Source organism: Saccopteryx leptura, chromosome 3 (assembly GCF_036850995.1).
Source record: "Saccopteryx leptura isolate mSacLep1 chromosome 3, mSacLep1_pri_phased_curated, whole genome shotgun sequence".
In the NCBI taxonomy this organism is placed as follows: Eukaryota; Metazoa; Chordata; class Mammalia; order Chiroptera; family Emballonuridae; genus Saccopteryx; species Saccopteryx leptura.
The window spans coordinates 115,257,746-115,276,183 of record NC_089505.1 but is presented as its reverse complement, the minus strand read 5'-3'; the positions used below and the strand labels follow the sequence as shown (position 1 = coordinate 115,276,183).

The window sequence follows — 18,438 nt, the reverse complement described above, 5'->3', positions numbered from 1 at the left end:
CAGCCAAGGCTCCATTGGAGCAAAGAAGGCCCAGGCACTGGGGATGGCTCCTTGGCCTCTGCCCCAGGCGCTAGAGTGGCTCTGGTCGCAGCAGAGCGACGCCCGGGAGGGGCAGAGCATCACCCCCTGGTGGGCAGAGCGTCGCCCCATGGTGGGCGTGCCGGGTGGATCCCGGTCGGGCGCATGCGGGAGTCTGTCTGACTGTCTCTCCCCATTTCCAGCTTCAGAAAAATACCAAAAAAAAAAAAAAAAAAAAAAAAAAAAGAAGAAGAAGAAGAAGCCAGGTATAAAGAGTACTTACTGCATGATTATATTTATATAAATGTCTCAGAAATGGAGAACAGATTGGTTTCCTGGGGACAGGGAAAACATGGTTGGAGGGAGAGTTTACAGAAGGGCGTAAGGATCTTTCAGGGATGATGAATATGTTCATTTTCTTCATTATGGTGATGACTCCCCAAGTATATCTCATAACATAAAATTCCAAACTTTAAATACATGCAGTATATTATATATGGATATACTACCTCAGTAAAACTGTTTAAAAAACAACAACACAACAGCCAAGGGCCTTCCCCATGAGTCACCCATCCAGGGCTTGCCACAGTTCCATACAACATCTGAACACGCCCATCTAATTGAGCACGATTGCTCTTTCTGGGTCAAAAGGCCCAACTGACTGAGCTGCCTGAACTGCAGCCTGCACCACCTGGAGTCTTCTTTCCCGGGGCCCCACTCCAAGTAGGAGCCTTGCGGATAACTTGGTAAGTGGGTAACAATACACACCCAAGCATGGGACACCACGCCTCCAAATTCCATAGGCCCACCAATCCATGCTTGTTAGTGCTGTGGCTTCATAGTGCAACAACTTGCCTTTCACTTTGGAAGAGAGAACTTGACCCGCCCTAGACCTCTAGAGCTCCAGAAACATCACTGAGGTGCCAGCCCCTAGAATGTTGTGGCATTGATTTCCTACTTTCAGCAAGCTTGTATCTTACCAGGGGATTTAGGGTGTCCGCTACTTTTTGCTCACGGAGCATGATCTGCATGATATCATCAAGGTGGTAGACCAGTATGACCCACCTGAGGACAAAGGTATATCCCCACAAGCCACAAAACTGAAGAACATGGCAGAGAGGGGAAAGGTAGAGAATGAGGGGGCTGACCTGTGGTGGCGCAGCGGATAAAGCTTCGACCTGGAACACTGAGGTTGCTGGTTTGAAACCCCAGGCTTGCCTGGTCAGGGCACATATGAGAGTTGATGCTTCCTGCTCCTCCCCCTTCTCTCTCTATCTCTCTCTCTCCTTTCTCTAAAATGAATAAATAAAATCTAAAAAAGGAGAGCGAGAGAATGGAAGAAAGGGCATGGAGAGCTGGGAGGCGTGGGTAGGTGAGGAGAATGGATGGTATTGAAGGAGGAGGGAGGAAAGTTCAAGAGTTCGTCTTTGAGCCTCCTTGTTGGTTCTGATGGAGAAACCTCCAGGCTCCACCTTGGGGGTGGGGGTGGAGGGAAGGCGAGCACTCTTAGCTGAGCCTCTGCCTGAGCTGACACTGTCCTCAGCACTTTGTGGACATTTTCATCCTTCACAGCTTCCCTGTGTGGGAGCAGGCCTTGCACCGCACTTTACCATTGATGAATCTGAGGCTCAGTGGGAAGGAGACCTGGCTGGGTCCCATAGCCATTGAGAGTAGAGTTTCCAAAATTAAAGACCTGAGCACTTCCAGCTTCTCCCTGCTTATGCATTCCTACCATACTCTGCAGATTCTGGAACTCAAGATCCAGGCCTCAGAAAGGCCACAGTACCCAGAGGTAAGCTATGATGGGGACTGTCGCTGGAACGCCAGGGCTGGGCACCACTGGGAACCTAACAGAAGCTCCCCATCCTTTGCAGGAACTTCCCCATGTTATATACCCCCCCCATCTTATATTCGCCATGTTACTGAACTTCTGAAATGCTTTAATAAATTAAATCTGGTCAATTGAAATTGGGTTCCAGGTCGAGCAGGAGCCAGCGCTCCAAGAAGCCAATGCAGAAGCTGCAAGGCTTCTTCTGACCTCGTCTCTGGGGTCACGAAGCATCAATCACCTCACCCTCACACTGCGGGGAGCGGGGACAGCAGGGAATCGTGCTAAGGCACAGTTCCCTTTTTCTGAACTGACATTTATTGAGCACCCACCCACTGTGCACCAGGCACGCCACTTGGCTCCTTCCAAGCCTTACCTCCTTACCTCTTCCCAACAGCCCTGTGATATGCAGAAAGCAGTGACGCCCACAGGACCCTGATAAAACTCAGAAGCCGTTTCATCAGGGTGGACACTCTTTCCTTCTCTCCCTGACCTGGGGCCCTGCCTTTTCTGGATCTAGGGTCTTGGGAAGGGAAATCTGAGAGTTCCCGGATGATAATGGGTAATGGAATTATCGCAAAGGGAAGAGTCATCTTCAAGGAAACATCCCCCATGCTTCCTTGTCAGGCAGGTCCTGTGGACCTTACGTCCCACAGGCCCACGTGGCTCTTTCTCTGTTCTGAGCCCCTCATATGCTCCCTGCCCCAGTGGGCCTCCCAAAAGCTTCTTAGTTGAGATGTCACCCTGTTATATGAAATATTAGGTAAGCATGAAAATTATTTTCATAATACATGTGTGTGTGTGTTATGAAGATGAGAGGAACTGAGGTGACTCCAGTTTGTAATAGCAGAACACACTCCCCCAGCCCAGCTGCATTCATGCCACCCATGTGTTATTCCTGCTCTGAGACCTTCCCCTCCTTCAGGATAAGAAAACCACCCTCCTGAACTGTGTCTGTTAGTCCCTTATTTAAGAAAGTATTTTCCCCTACGTGTTTAGATCCCTAAGAATATACCATTATAGTTTTGCATTTTGCGAAGTGCATACAGGGATCACACTGAATTTGTTCAACATTATCACCCCGGGGTTCCTGGGAGTCATGAGCTGTATGTAAGTCATCCATTCTCACTGCTGTGTCCCACTCCACTGTAGAATATACCACCATCATCTACACAGTCTGCTGGTGATGAATGTTGGGGACGTTCCAGTGTTTTGCTATTGCAAATAGGCTGCTCTGAACATTTTTGTACACACTTTCGAGTGTGAGTTTCTCTAAAGTAAATATCTTGGAGGGGAATTATTGAGTGATGATGGGGCAGATGGTCTTCAGCTTTACCAATAACGCCAAACTATTGTATTTTCCAGTGTGGATGCACTAAACAGAGCCTGAATCAGACCTTGTCCTCAAGGAGCACCCAGGGTAGTGGGGGAGGACAGGGGATCATCAGCTCATCATGATCCAGGATGCCAAGTAGCAGCCCTGCTTTGGGTGCAGGATGGAGAAGAAATAGCCCTGATCCACTTTCCAACCCTGGACTTAATGGGAAAATAATGACATGCCAGGAGCCTGACATAGTCTGCCTCTTTTAATTCTTTTTTTTTTTTTAAGTGAGAGGTGGGGAGGCAGAGACAGGCTCCCGTATGTGCCCCAACCGGGATCCACGGGACAACCCCCTCAGATGCTCTGCCCATCTGAGCCACTGCTCCATTGCTCAGCAACTGAGCTATTTTAGCGCCTGAGGCGAGGCCATGGAGCCATTCTCAATGCCCGGGGCTAACTTGCTCCAACCAAGTCATGGCTGAGGGAGGGAAAGAGAGAGAGAGCAAGAGGGTGAGGAGAGAGGGGTAGAGAAGCAGATGGTCACTTATCCTGTGTGCCCTCACCAGGAATCAAACCCAGGACTTCCATACTCCGGGCTGACACTCTACCACTGAGCCAACTGACCAGGGATAATTCATACGGCAAACCCATACTTCAGTTAGATACCTTTCATCTTATTTTACAGGTAAGGAAAACTGAGGCACAGAGAGATTAAGGAACTAGCCCAAGGTCATACAGTTTGTTAAACCTCAGGGTCTGGACTCCAGCTTAGTCCATCTGATTCCAAATTCATCATACTTTTCTGTCTTCCACTATAAACTGTTGCACATTAGAATTATTGAACCATGACTACAACAGAAATTTTATAATTATTGTTATTTCCTTCCCAAGCATTATTATATTTTTAGAAACCTTCATTTGATATGTGGCCAACTTCTACAAAGCCAGCTATATAAGCACTCCATCCTACCCCCTAGGAAGCCTGCTCTGATTCCCCGTCCCCAGGGCCGACCCCAACACAGCACCAACCCAGTGTGCGCCTGCCTGTTGACTTGTCCCATTCCCCCTTGTAAGGCAAAATCCATGTCAGGGGCAGAGTAGGAGCCAGTAAGTGTTTAAAGAAGGAAGAGAGAAGGAAAAATTGGAGGTAAAAAGAATTTTAAGCCCATAATAACAATAATCATTTGTTGAATGTTGCTCTGTGCCAGACACTGGCTCTGCGTTCTAATGCACGCACCACGCCCCCAAGCCTCTCAGTCCTATGAGATGAGTATTTTCATCCTCAGTTTACATTCAAGGAGACTAAGGTTTGAAGAGGGTGTCTCCTGTCCAGGGTTGCATAGCGAGTAAATGACTCCATAGCCTCTGTTGCTAACCATGATGTGACAATGTGGGGCCGCTTCCCCATGCTCTTAGAGGGGCAGAGGGATTAATCAAAACAGTTTTGTCAAGGAATTCTAAATTGTGCCACTCTTGGTCCACTAGGATTCTTTGGGATAAAATGCTCAATCTTTCAGGATTTCTCATTCCTTCTTTTTCTTCTCCTGAGTAACATCTGAAGGGAGGGGGTAATGAAGGGAAGGGCTTGGATTACCCTTGAGTGGGGAAGAGGCCTGTGGTCCCCATGTCACCTCCAGCTTTGTCTCCTCCCTTGGGTGTCCACCCTCTATAGCTACCCTAATATCTATATCCCACCTGTCCTCTGGGCGGGTCCCCTGGCATCCACTGCCCATGACTTCTCCTGGCCACAGCTTCCATACCCTCTCCTCCAACCCCAGCTCCCTCTGGTCCACAGTCTTTCTAAGCATTTCTACACCCCCATCTCCTGGGTTCCCAGAAACCCTATGTTGCTTTCCTCTCTCCATCACTCCATTGTGGAGGGATGAGCTCCACAAGGCTGCCCTATGGAACAGAGAACAAGAGAACATCCCTATGTCAGGACTATTCAAAGTAGTTGACATCAATCACCTGGGGACTTGTCAGAAATGCACATCCTCAGACCTGACCCAGAGCTACTGAATCAGCAACTCTGAGGCTGAGACAGCTAGCCATCCACGTTGGAACAAGCCTCCGGGTGGTTCTGATGCACACTCAGGTGTGAGGATCACTGCCCGGCCTCGGTGCTTCCCTCCCACCAGGGTTCACCGTGGAAGTCCATGTCCAACTTGGCTGGACTCCAGGTCTTGATGTGTAAAAGGATTTGGGGACTCAGGAAAACACTTTATCCTGCTCACGTGTATAGGTCTTTAAATTAAAATTCTAAAACTGTTATGACTGCTGAAATCTTTGGAAATAGCCATTTAAAAAGTCAAAGCTGTGCCCTGGCCAGGTAGCTCAGTTGGTTAGAGCATTGTCCCCCTAAACCAAGGTTGCAGGTTTGATCCCCAGGCAGGGCGCAAACAGGAATCAATCAGTGAATGCTTAAATAAGTAGAACAACAAATCGATGTTTCTCCTTGTCTCTCCCTCCCTCTCTCTCTCTAAAATCAATCAATAAAACAATGAAAGTCAAAGCCAAGGACTAGCTTCTTGTCGGCTGCTGAATCTGCTCCCCCAGAAGTAAGAGATGCCTCGGTGTCAAAGGTGAGGAAGGACAGGAAAATTCCTAGGAATTAAAAAGTCACAGAATAGTTTCTCAAAATTCTTTTTACACTACATATACAACATATTTTCAATTCCAGACTGATTTAACCTTCATGTCAACCCTGAGAAGTCCCACAACATCAGGGTTACCTCCCGGAGTAGCAGTCAGCCCAGAGAGACCATCACCCAGGCCCCTATGTGGTGTCGTTTTCATCCATCCCTTCTCTCCACCCTCACTGATGTCACTGCCCACAGTCAGGTCCCATCATCGTAGCCCAAGCATTTACCGGTGTGCAATCTTGGGCAAGTTACTTAAACTCTTTGCCTCAGTTTCCTCATTTATAAAATGAGGATTCCACATTCAGGTTTAAAAACAGTGTATTGGGAACCTACAATATTCTAAGCACTGGGCTTAAGGCAGTGAAATAAACAAAACTCCCTGTCCTCTTGGAACCGAGCTTCTGCTGTGGTGAGGCTAGAGAATGCCTGAGGGGAAAGAAAGGAGGGTGGTTATTTTAAATAGAGTGGCTAAGGAAGGTCCCACAAATAACGTGACATGAGCAGAAAATTGAAGACACACACTACATGGATTTCTGGTAAAAGTGCATTCCAGGTGAAGAGAACGGCAAGTGCAAGAATTCGGAACCTGACAGCTATTTGGAGTCTTTATTTTTATTTATTTACGGAGACAGAGAGAGAGTCAGAGAGAGGGACAGATAGGGACAGACAGACAGGAACGGAGAGAAATGAGAAGCATCAATCATCAGTTTTTCGTTGCGACACCTTAGTTGTTCATTGATTGCTTTCTCGTATGTGCCTTGACTGTGGGGCTACAGCAGACCGAGTATCATCTTGCCAGCGACCTTGGGTCCAAGCTGGTGAGCTTTGCTCAAACCAGATGAACCTGCACTCGAGCTGGCGACCTCGGGGTCTCGAACCTGGGTCCTCTGCATCCCAGTCTGACACTCTATCCACTGCACCACTGCCTAGTCAGGCTATTTGGAGTCTAGAAGGATTGACAAAGAAGTCAGTGTGGCTGGCGCAGAGTGATGGAGGAGAAATATGGAAGTCTGGTAGGGAGCTGGGGAGAAAGAAACTACATACATCATGTAGGGATTTATCTGCTATTGTCAGGACCTTGACTTTGACTCTAGGGAATATTTGAGCAGAGGAGAGACCCAATCTGACTTTGTATTTTAAGGTCACACTGGCTGCTCTGTATGACAAACAAATGAAGGGTCTGGAGCAAGGGTAGGGGTGAGGACAGCAGTCAGGAATGTGGCCACTGCAGTAATCCAGGCAAGAAACACTGGGGTCTGCCCCAGCTGACCACAGTGGGGAAGTGAGAAGAGGTCAGCTTGAAAATACTGCTGAAGTCAGAATCAGTAAGATTCACCGAGAGACTGGATGTGGGGAGTTAGAAACAGTGCTGACGGTGAGGGAAGGTGGTGAGGGGAGAGAGTACACCAGGATAACTGCTATGTTTTTAACCTGAGCAAGTACAGGGATGAAATTATTGTTTACTGAGATGGAGAAAACTGAGAGAGGAGCAGGTTTGGGAAAAAAATTTTTTTTCTATTAAGTGAGAAGCTGGGAGGCAGACAGACAGTCTCTCACATGTGCCCGGACCAGGATCCACCCAGCAAGCCCCCTACTGGTGATGCTCTGCCCATCTGCTCTGTTGCTTGGCAACCAAGCAATTTTAGGCCTGAGGGGAGGTCATGGAGCCATCCTTAGCACCTGGGGGCCAACTTGCTCAAACTTCTCAAGCCATGGCTGCAGGAAAGGAAGAGAGAAAGAGAGAGAAGGGGGAGGTATGAAGCAGATGGTCACTTGTCCTGTGTGCCCTGACTGGGAATCGGACCCAGGACTTCCACACACCAGGCCAAGACTCTACCACTGAGCCAACCATCCAGAACTGGAAAATCTTTTATTTTTTTAATCATTTTTAGACATGTGAAGGCTAAGGTTCCTATTAGACATCCAGCAGAGGAGAGGTGCAGGCTAGAAGACTTTAGGGGATAGATGGTATTTTTAAAATATCACAAGAGCACCTACTTTGTATGGATATTGTGGGGATTAAATGAGTTAAAACATGTAAACACATAGCAGGCACTCAGTAAAGGCTAGCTAATCACCAATATCACTTTATATACTCCCCTTAGCCTCCCAACTGGCCTCCCTGCTTCCCACCCAGGGCCACCTCCATGCCATCCCCCACACTGCTGGTCTGTGAACTTTCTAAAGCCCATATCTAACCATCCCTCCCTGCTTAAACCTGCAATGGCTTCCTATTGCCTACAAGGTAAAGAACAACAATCAAAGGCCCTTCGAGGCTTTTCCTGATTCAATCACTGCCACCCTCACCGGCTCAATTTCTGCCACCACCACCCACCTCCCACTTCGTTCTCCAGCGATAATAGGAACCCTTTGTTGACAGTGTGGTGTCTTTGAACATGCAGCTGCCTCTGCTGTGACTTGTCCAGCAGCAAACTCCGACTGATTCTCACATCCTCTATGAAGCCTTCCCTCCCCACCCAGGGGGCCTTTCTTCACAGGCCTCCCCCACTACCCAGGGGGCTGTCCCCTCTCCCATGGCTCTGTCTCCTACCTTCCCTGGTGTTTCTTGCTGGCAAGAAAGATTGTGTTCCTTCTACTTCCATTCCTGCTGCACTGAACACTGAACCTGCCACAGGCAAGGGACCGAGGGAGGGGTGATTCTCCATAATGGGTTTTATTATTGTTACTATATTTTAGATCATCAAAGGCCCAAAGAAGTAAAATCATTTGCCCAGGTCATTCAGGTGGTAAATACTGGGGCCAGGAGTGAACTTCAGGCTTGTCTGAATCAAAGTCCTGAGCCCACATGCGCACATACACACTCACAATTAATCTCAGAACACCTAGGGTGGGGGTCTCTCTATTGTTTCCTACTCAGGAAGGGATCCAGGGCTAGAGAGAGGCTTAAAGACAGGCTCAGAATGGGTCTTCACTTGTTAACTCACTACTTTATTCACTCATTCATTTACTCCTTCATCCTGACTCACTCATTCATTCACAATCAACTAATTGTTTCTACCTCCAATTTCTACTCCTGACAGACTCAGACCCTACATTCTAAGAACTCAGAGTCTGTGGAGAGCCTGGCCAGGAGATAAGGTGACACAGGGCAGGGAGTGGAACCCAAAGGGCTTGCTGTGGATCCTGAAAGGTGAGGGGAGTTTCCCAGGTGACCCTGGGAGCAGGATATCCCAGCCTGAGGATGTGTAAAGGTCCGGAGGCTCAAACAGCTACTGGAGGCCCTTACGCAGACCTTCCAGAAGGAGAGTACCTGATGGCGATGAGAGGAATGCAGAGGATTTTAGGGGAGAGAAGGTTGGAGACATAGGCAAGGGGTCAATGTCAAGATTAATTTGGTAAAAGGCGAAAGATTTATGCGATCTGAAGAGAAACGAGAGCATAAGATTAATTTGGGAGTTAGGTGTGGAGTAGGGTTAAAGCTTGGATTGGGTTTAGGATGAAAGATTAGAGCTTGAAATCTGATTATTTATCTTTTTAAAAGATTTTGTTTTTATTTATTTATTTTAGTGAGTGAGAGAGAGATGAGAAGCATCAACCAGTAATTGTGGCACTTTTTAAAGTTGTTTATTGATTGTTTCTCATATGTGCCTTGACCTGAGGGCTCAAGCCCTCAGGTAACCCCTTGCTCAAGCCAGCGACCTTCAGGCCCAGCAGGCGACCACAGGATCCTGTTGATGATCCCACACTCAAGCTGGTGAGCCTGCACTCAAACCAGTGACCTCGAGGTTTGGAACCTGAAACGTTGGGTGGATTAGGATGCTGTTCTATGTTGTCAGCATCTTCCGTGGGCCAGGCAAAGCCAGCGGTCCAGATGTTCTTATCTGCTCCCGACGCCACCCTAGGGTTGGGCTGGAACGGACAGCCAAGCCAACCTTTCCCTGCATACAGTAGGCGCTTCATCAGGGTGAGTTCTCTCCCCTCCCCTCCTTTCCCCACAAAGCCGACTCCAGGAGCCCCTTCTTTGCCTGGGCGGCGCAGGAGCGCTGACTCACTTGTCCGGGGCGGGGGGCGGCGGCTGGGGCGCCCCTGGCCCCTCCCGGGCCAGCAAGGCGCAGCCGGGGTCCTGTGCTGCCGCGGGCGGGGAGCCGCGCAATTACCCTAATTACAGCCCGGCCTCTGCGGCGGTGGCGAGCGCGGCCACGCCGTGTGGAGAACGCCCCCGGCCCGGGCCGAGCGTGGGAACCGCCGTGCCCTCCGCCCGGGGCGGCGGCGGTGGCGGCGGCCGCGTTGGGAACCAGCCCGGGAGGCCGCGACTGCTGATAAGCCAGCCTCGCCGCTCGCCCGGCTAATTACCGGGCGGCGCTCAGCGCGATCACGGCGCCTTTCATCTGCCTTCGCCGAGTGCCCCGCTCTCAGGAATCCCAAACCCCACACCTGTGGGAGCCGCGGGGCGACCGTGGCCGCATCTGCGGGGGGAAGCCGAGTGGCCAAGCTCTCGGGCGCGGTTCCCATGCGCCATTCATTTGCTCGCTCCCTCACTCGAGCAGTTTAGAGATTTGGTGCTGCGGAAAAGGCATGAGAAACACAAGCAACCTGAGGGTTTACACTCTCTGCACCCTGGTTCCTTATCTATGAAAAGGGGGCTGCAGTCTCCATTCTGCCTCCCTCTCAGCACTGTTGCTCTCTTACTGTTCTTTCGTTCGTTGATTGCATTCATTCGCTTAGAACATTTCTTGAGCGCCAACTATGAAGTGAGCACCAGGGTTAGGGTGACCAACTTTGGTCCCAGTTTGTCCAGGACTGAGGGGTTTCCAGGATGCAGAACTTGGGGGTGCTAAAACTGAGATAACAAACCAGGATGGCTGGTCACCCTGCCTGTGCTGGGTGCTGGAGGGGGGTGGATTTGAGCTACATCAGAGGCTGGCCTATTCTCTCTGAGAACTGGAAGGACTCCTGCCCGCGGGGAGGGATGCCCCATGTGAACTGTTGGCACTGGAACAGGGCAAGGGTGAGGCATCCTGGTGATGTGCTATGCTCAGCTTTTTCCCAGTCTCCTGGCTCGAGGCCCAGGCAGATATGTCAGAGCAAGCCTACCCATTGCCTGGCTGGGAAAGCCAAGGCTGACGGCGGACAGTGGCTTTCCCACAGCGGTGGCTGTGAGTCAGTGCCCAGGGGCAGGCGTGGTCAATCCCACCCTCTCATTCTACCTCATCTTTCCGAGCGGCCTCCACTCCTTACATGGGGGAGACAGGGCTGGGGGCGTGGTGGTGGCTGTGTGGCTTCCAGACCTGGTGAGGTAGTGCCTGCCATGATAGGAGGCCTTCCAGGAACCCTCCGCTTCACCAGTAACCCCCAATGAAGCAGACCTCCCCAAAGGCAGTGGTGCTTGCCAAGAACTTGGTCACTGCTGGGTTCTTGGCAGTAGCCAGGTGAGGACATGCCAGGAAGAACCTAGAAAGATCAGCCTTTGGAATCAGACAGAATGGTTATTAACCCCAATAGGTTACTGGAACTCGGTGGCTGAGCCTCACTGTCCTTACCTGTAGCTTGGGAGCAATATGATCTCCCACTATGGGGCAGTGAATGGAATTCCTAAGACAAGGGAACAAATAAGTGCTCAAGACACACCAGTTCCCTTCCTTCCCCTTTACTGGTCCCTGTATTCCCCTGCCCAGCTGGCCCGCCTCACCCTCTGCTTCCCTCTTTTCTCTCCATTTATTGGGTATCCACCATGTGCTGGTCTTCTTAGGACCGAAGGTGGGCAGACACATAAAAAAAAATGGAATTTTCCTTCTTTCAGGGAAGCCATGGCGACTCCTGAAACCCCAGGGTGGGGGAAGGAGAAAGAGTAGCAGCAGCCAGGGGCCCTGAGAAAAGAGGAGGCCGGCTCCCTCACTCCTCCCCCCTCTCCAGCTGTCACCCCTCTGCTTGGATGCCCTTTCCCTCCATCCCCCACCCCAGCATCACACCACCAGTTCCAGCTCCTCTGTCTCCATCCAGCAGGGAAGCCTGCTCTGGTTGCCCCAGGCAGATTTAAGCCCTCCTTCCCCAAGGAAGTCTGGCCTGTCTTTATCTGCAACCAACCTCATTGTAAGCAGAAATAAATACGGATAGAAGAGAAGAGAATCAGAAGGGGTGGGGCTTGCTGAGTCTGTTTGGGTTGGAAAAGTTATCCTAGGGATTCCTGCCCACCCTGTGCCCAGGCTGTGACATTCCCTCCAGAAAGAGAGAAGGTGACAGATGAGAGGCTGTCCACTGGGGCAGGGTACATACAAACTCCTTCCATTGTCTTCCTGCCTCACCTCTTGCCCCTGTTTTACACTTTGACGGTGGCAATGAGCCACCTGTCTCCACTGGTGGCGGCCACTGGGACACAGACACCCAGGTGTGGACATCAGCTTTTCTAGGAGAACTGAGCCTCCTTGAGGAAAGTCACTTCCTTGAGTGTGAGAGGCCTGACCAGATGACCTTGAAGTCCTTCCCAAGTACTTGCAGAAATTCCGAGACTTTTGGTTCTTTGTAGCCAAAGGTGTAAAGCTTCTCTGTTCGATGTGGTGGCCGCCAGCCACAGGTGGCTACTCAGCTCTTGATAATGTGGCTACTGCAAATTGAGCTGTAAGTATAAAATACACACAAGATTCCAAAGATTTAATACAAAAAACATGAAATATCTCATTAATTTTTATATTGATTATGTGTTACAATGATATAATTTTGTGTATATTGGGTTAAAAAATTTTATTATTGGCCCTGGCTGGTTGGCTCAGTGGTAGAGCGTTGGCCTGGCGTGCAGGAGTCCCGGGTTTGATTCCCGACCAGGGCACAGAGGAGAAGCGCCCATCTGCTTCTCCACCCCTTCCCCCTCCTTTCTCTCTGTCTCTCTCTTCCCCTCCTGCAGCCAAGGCTCCACTGGAGCAAAGATGGCCCGGGCGCTGAGGATGGCTCTGTGGCCTCTGCCTCAGGCACTAGAGTGGCTCTGGATGCAACAGAGCGACGCCCCAGAGGGGCAGAGCATCGCCCCCTGGTGAGCATGCCGGGTGGATCCTGGTCGGGCGCATGCGAGAGTCTGTCTGACTGCCTCCCTGTTTCCAGCTTAGGAAAAATGAAAAAAAAAAAATATTATTATTAAAATTAATTTCACTTGTTTCTTTTTCTCCTTTTCCAAGTGAAAGGAGAGGAGATAGAGAGACAGACTCTTGCATGAGCCCCAGCCAGGATCCAGCCAGCAACTCCATCTAGGTCTAGTGTTTTGCACATCTGGGGCCATACTAATAACCAAACCATCTCTAGTGCCTGAGGTAGAGGTTCCACGGAGCCATCCTCAGTGCCCAGGGCCAATGCACTTAAACCAATCCAGCCATGGCTGCAGGAGCGGAAGAGAGAGAGAGAAGTGAGAGAGGGAGGGGTGGAGAAGTAGGTGGTCGCTTCTCCTGTGTGCCCTGACTGGGAATCGAACCTGGGACATCCACATGCTGGGCTGACCCTCTACCACTGAGTCAAACCAGCCAGGGCCACTTTTTACTTTTTAAAACAAAACGTGGTTACTAGAACATCTACAATTTCACATGTGACTCACATCCTGTTTCTACTACACAGCACTGGCTAAAGAGCTGGTTGGTGGTCACCCCAAGACTTCTTCTCTGGCACCAGTCAGCTCTGTGGGTGTCGGGGTCTTATTCTCTTCCTTGGAAGGAAGAACCAGACCCTGATACCTTAATGAGAAAGTGCTGCTTTTCCCCAAAAATGAATGTGCCCCAAGTCTCTTCTTCCCCTTGGATGGCTGGGTTCTGAGGGAGTGAAGAGCAGAGCCCATCCTCCAACACCGTGTTCCCTCCGCAAGGAAGACAGAAGGAAGACGTGACTGGGAAATGCCTTTCCAGGCTGGCTTCCAGCCCAGCAAGAGCCAGGCTGGCCCACCCAGAGGAAGCCCCTGGCTGCCTCTTCCTGCCTGGCCCAACCCTGCCCTCTAGTCTCCAGCCAGGACAGCACCAGGCTGGGCATTCAAGGGGGCACATGACTCTACCTCCGGGAATTGATACACCAAAGAAGCAGTTCACACCCACAGAATAACTACAGATGATCACACAGCAGCCTCTGTCTGCTGAAACATCTCTAATGAGACATGGGCAGGTGCCGGCCCCGTTTCTCCATGTCCCACCCCCACCTGTATTCCTTGCTACATTTTGAAAGGAAGTAAAGGACAGGATATCGTGGTTAATAGTGAAACCTTAGCATTCCTTCAGGCATAAGTTTAAACCCCAGTTTGGCCAGCTGCTTTCTGTTTGACCTTGAGTATTAACCTCTCTGGGCCTCAGTCTCTTCAACTGTAAAATGGGAACAATCAAAGTACACACTTTGTACAGCTATTATAAGAATTCAGTGAGCGGCTCTGGCCGGTTGGCTCAGCGGTAGAGCGTCGGCCTGGCGTGCGGGGGACCCGGGTTCGATTCCCGGCCAGGGCACATAGGAGAAGCGCCCATTTGCTTCTCCACACCCCCCCCCCTTCCTCTCTGTCTCTCTCTTCCCCTCCCGCAGCCAAGGCTCCATTGGAGCAAAGATGGCCCGGGTGCTGGGGATGGCTCCTTGGCCTCTGCCCCAGGCGCTAGAGTGGCTCTGGTCTCAGCAGAGCGACACCCCGGAGGGGCAGAGCATCGCCCCCTGGTGGGCAGAGCGTCGCCCCTGGTGGGCGTGCCGGGTGGATCCTGGTCGGGTGCATGCGAGAGTCTGTCTGTCTCTCCCCGTTTCCAGCTTCAGAAAAATACAAAAAAAAAAAAAAAAAAAAAAGAATTCAGTGAGCTAATGCACACACACTGCCTGACAGAGCAAGTGCTCACTCGACGTCAGGTACTCTAACTATTATTAATAATAACTGAATCTGCCCTCAGTCACATACTTCTTTTTGTGACTAAAATCAGCCAAAACAAGACTACCACAGGAGGCTTCTCCAGGACTCCTAAGCACCAGTTATTGGAACACAGATTGACTGGAAAGGGATTTGCAGAGTGTCTGGTCTAATGGTTCATAAAGACCAGCTGCACATCTCTGCAACACATCTCTGGTCCCTCTGGTGGGCTCTGGCTGGTCAGGTGCTCACAGCATAGATTGTGGTGAATAGCAGGGACCCTGCGTCTCAGGCAGCCCCTTTCTGGGCCCTCCTTCCCCTGTACACCAGACACCTGGGCCAGGAGGGGTGGGATGAAGTTAAGAGAAAAATGGCTGGGAACCCCAGCAGCTGTGTTTTTTTTTTTTTTTTTAATTTCCCTCAATTCATCCACAAAATGAAATAGCAGGAAGAGTATTACCTTTACTTCTTGCAAACTTCCCACTTAAAACTAGATTTTCAACAAGTAAAAAAAAATTTTAAGTCCCAGAATGAGTCCTTTGTCTTAGCAATTCCAGATTCTCAAATGGACAAACTCACATCAAGAAAACAGTCGTGGATTTCAGGGCCAGGCTGGGAACCGGGGAGATGGCCGAGACTGACCCCGAGACTGTGCAGGATCTCACCTCGGTGGTGCAGTGCAAACATCCCTGCACCAGACGCAAGATAAATTCAGACCGTGTCCGACCAGATCACTGGGAGAAACGATGACCTGAGGAGTCGTCTGGATGGCCTGGAGAAAAATGTTGCAGACCTCAGGACACAGGCTGGGGTGGAAGAACTAGGAGGTGGAAACGCAACGGCTGCTACACGGAAGAATTGAAGGTGGCTGTTTACTGAAATTTGGAACATTGTTTTTACAAGCCAAGAAGAGATCAAATGGCTTTTTGCAACTAACTACTATGTGTAGACAGGTATTATAGTATGAGTGTGCATTCTTCTTATCACATACTGTATGGGTAGTTTGTACAGGGATTCCCTCCCACCCCTAGTCTCTTGAACATGCTAACTTCAAACCTGGGACCTCGGTCAGTTGTGCTAGTAAATAAACACTGAAAAAAAGAAAGAAAGAAACTAGTTGTATTAGCACATAATCATGTAAGACAAAGTGTCCTGCCCTAATATTTCTGCCTTCATATTGTTTTTAATGTATCTTTTTTTGCTATGTTGATGTAACCTTTCTCTTCCTTGAGGAAAAACAATAGTTTATTTGTTCTGAGATATCGTCCATTTGGATTTTTTGGTGTTACAGATGACCTTGCCCTGGCCAGATTGCTCATTGGTTAGGGCGTCATCCCGACACGCCAAGGTTTCACATCTGATTCCCCATCGGGGCACACACAAGAGCCAACCAACGCATAGATAAGTGGAACAGCAAATCAATGTTTCTCCCTCTCTGCCCCTCTCCGTACCTCCCTTTCTTTCTGTCTAAAATTATTTAATAATAAAAAAAATATTTTTTTAATGGCCTTTCTTTCCGTGGAGTGGTGAAGTGGCTAGTAGCTGCTTTAGGCTGGTTTGATTAGCTGATTGGGTTGTTTTATATGTCTTGACTTAGCAAAATAGAAGGTTTGCTGTCTTACATCTATTTCTAAAATTTGAAAAGGGTTGGTTCACTGACCCAAAGATCTGGGGACCACTGCCCCCATCCAGCCTCACATCACTCGTCCTTCCACTTGTCCTGCACAAGCTGTCCCCTCAGAGACAGAGATGGCAGGAATCCTCACAGCCAGAACCCCCTCCCCCGCGAGGGGGCTCCTCCGACCCCAGGCAACGAGCCGCTCACATTTCCAGAGGCTCCTATGACATCCTCACACACCTCTGACTCTGAAGCACTTTTATCCCATTGAACTAACTGAACCCCACTTCCTGGTGATGTCTACCCACTGCCCACTGGTCCTGGATTCACTTTCAGAGGTCACCCTGAACCTTGCACTCTCACTGCCAAGGACAGCCATTTGGAAATCTGAAGGCAGTATGATTTAAGGGCCCCTCGAGGATTCCCTTCCCCGGGCTAAACAATCCAGTTCCTTCCTCACAGGGCCTCCACCCTGCTTACCCCTCAACCTTTAGATCCCCTGCAGGAGCTCAGTACAAGAGGCACAGCGGCGTGGTTGGTAAGGGTGCAAGCTCTGGAGTCAGACAGGCTTGCTATGATTCTTGGCCACATTTTTTTTTTGGGGGGGGGGGGGCTGTGTGACTTTAAACAAGTTACTTCAGCTCTCTGTGCCTCAGTTTTCAGTTTCCTCACCTCAAAGTAGACATAATAACAACTCAGATAGGATTGTTATGTTATGAGGATGATGTCAGTTAACACGTATTAAGCCTTAAAACACTTGGCACAGGTTGTGCTCATCATGTGTCATCCTGGCTACGACTGGTGAGCCTGCCCTCCCCACCCATTGCCAGTTGACGGGGGAGGGTGGAGGGTGCCTGACCCAAGCTGGGCCAGTGAGCCTTTTCCCAGGGGTTTTTAGACATGGGAGGCAGAGAAAAGAATCCATTTTTCTCCAGTAGCTGAAGGTGCCAGGTGTAAAACTTGGCCATGTTTTCTAAACTATAAAGAAAACCAGCATGCTATGAGAGGGGAGGGAGGAGCATTGTTCAGAAAAAGCCAAGACAAGCAAGAAAGAGTTCTGATTCCAGTTGCTGCTCCTAAAGGCCAGCTCATTCCCAGCCCTTCCTATAACTTCATTGTTTGTCTCAGTAAGCTTTTGCTGTGTAACAACTACCTCCAAACCTCAGGCTTAAAGCAGCATTCACTTACTAGGTTCTGATTCTCTATGCTGCCATTTGACTGGGCTCTGCTGGAATCCCCTGGGCCCATTCATGCAGTTGCTGGTAGCTTGACCTGGGCTGCTCGGTCCAGGCTGGCCTGAAAGTGACTAGGCATTTACTGAATGTTTGCTATATGCTAGGCACTGTGGGAAATACCCTAGTGGAGAAAATTAATATTTACTGACATCCTACTTTTTGTTATGCCAGTGATGGAAATTTTAGGTGTATTATCTCACTTAAGCCTTCTGATGATATGACCATCCCATTTTACAGATGAGAAAACTGAGGCTCAGAGAGAAAGAATAACCTGCCTAAGATTTCAAGACCCAGAGGGGTGGAGCTGGAATTTACGTGAAGGACTCCTGCGTGTCTGCAGACTCCACACTCTTGCACTGCATCATCCTGGCCCTTCCCACATCACAGAGTAAAAGTTGGCCCTCCTTTCATGCTGCTTTAAGAGATGTCAAGGGGACTGAGTGAATACAACATCCAACAATGTCAGATTCAATGCCATTCGTTCAGCAAATGGGCCCCATACCTATTTTGTGCTAGGCATCATGTTAGGTACTAGAGATGTGGAAATGACTCAGACACAGGATGCAGCAGCAGCAGCGTGGAGGAGGAAATGATTAATCATGCCTGGTTCGGGCTCAACATTGACTAGTTTATCAGACTGAATCTTCAGGGATGGGTGATACTGGTGAGGAAATGCAGTTCAAGCTAAACTCCCCTTCCCACAGATGTTCAGGGTTTCCAAGTCCCAGTTACACAGCAATCAAAGGTCAGGGACATTCTCAGGGGGAGGGTCAAGGGCTCTTGGGCCATCTTTTGAGCCTGGCTACAAAGCTGCGCACAGGCTGCTTGTCCGCAGGATATCTGTGGATGGTCAGAAGTAGCAGCTTCCAGGATGAGGTGATACCCTTGCCATCTTCTGAGCCAGCTTGGGAATTCCTTGGTCTAAGGGAGGAATTTCTGCCAGCCCAGAGCTTGGAAGCTCAGAGAGGCAGCA

General features: G+C 49.8%; 1 pseudogene; it reads left to right on the top strand.

The window, feature by feature from the left end:
* Positions 1–15,239: 15,239 nt before the first annotated feature.
* LOC136397616 (heat shock factor-binding protein 1 pseudogene) lies at positions 15,240–15,474 on the top strand (annotated as a pseudogene).
* The last annotated feature ends 2,964 nt before the right edge of the window (positions 15,475–18,438 follow it).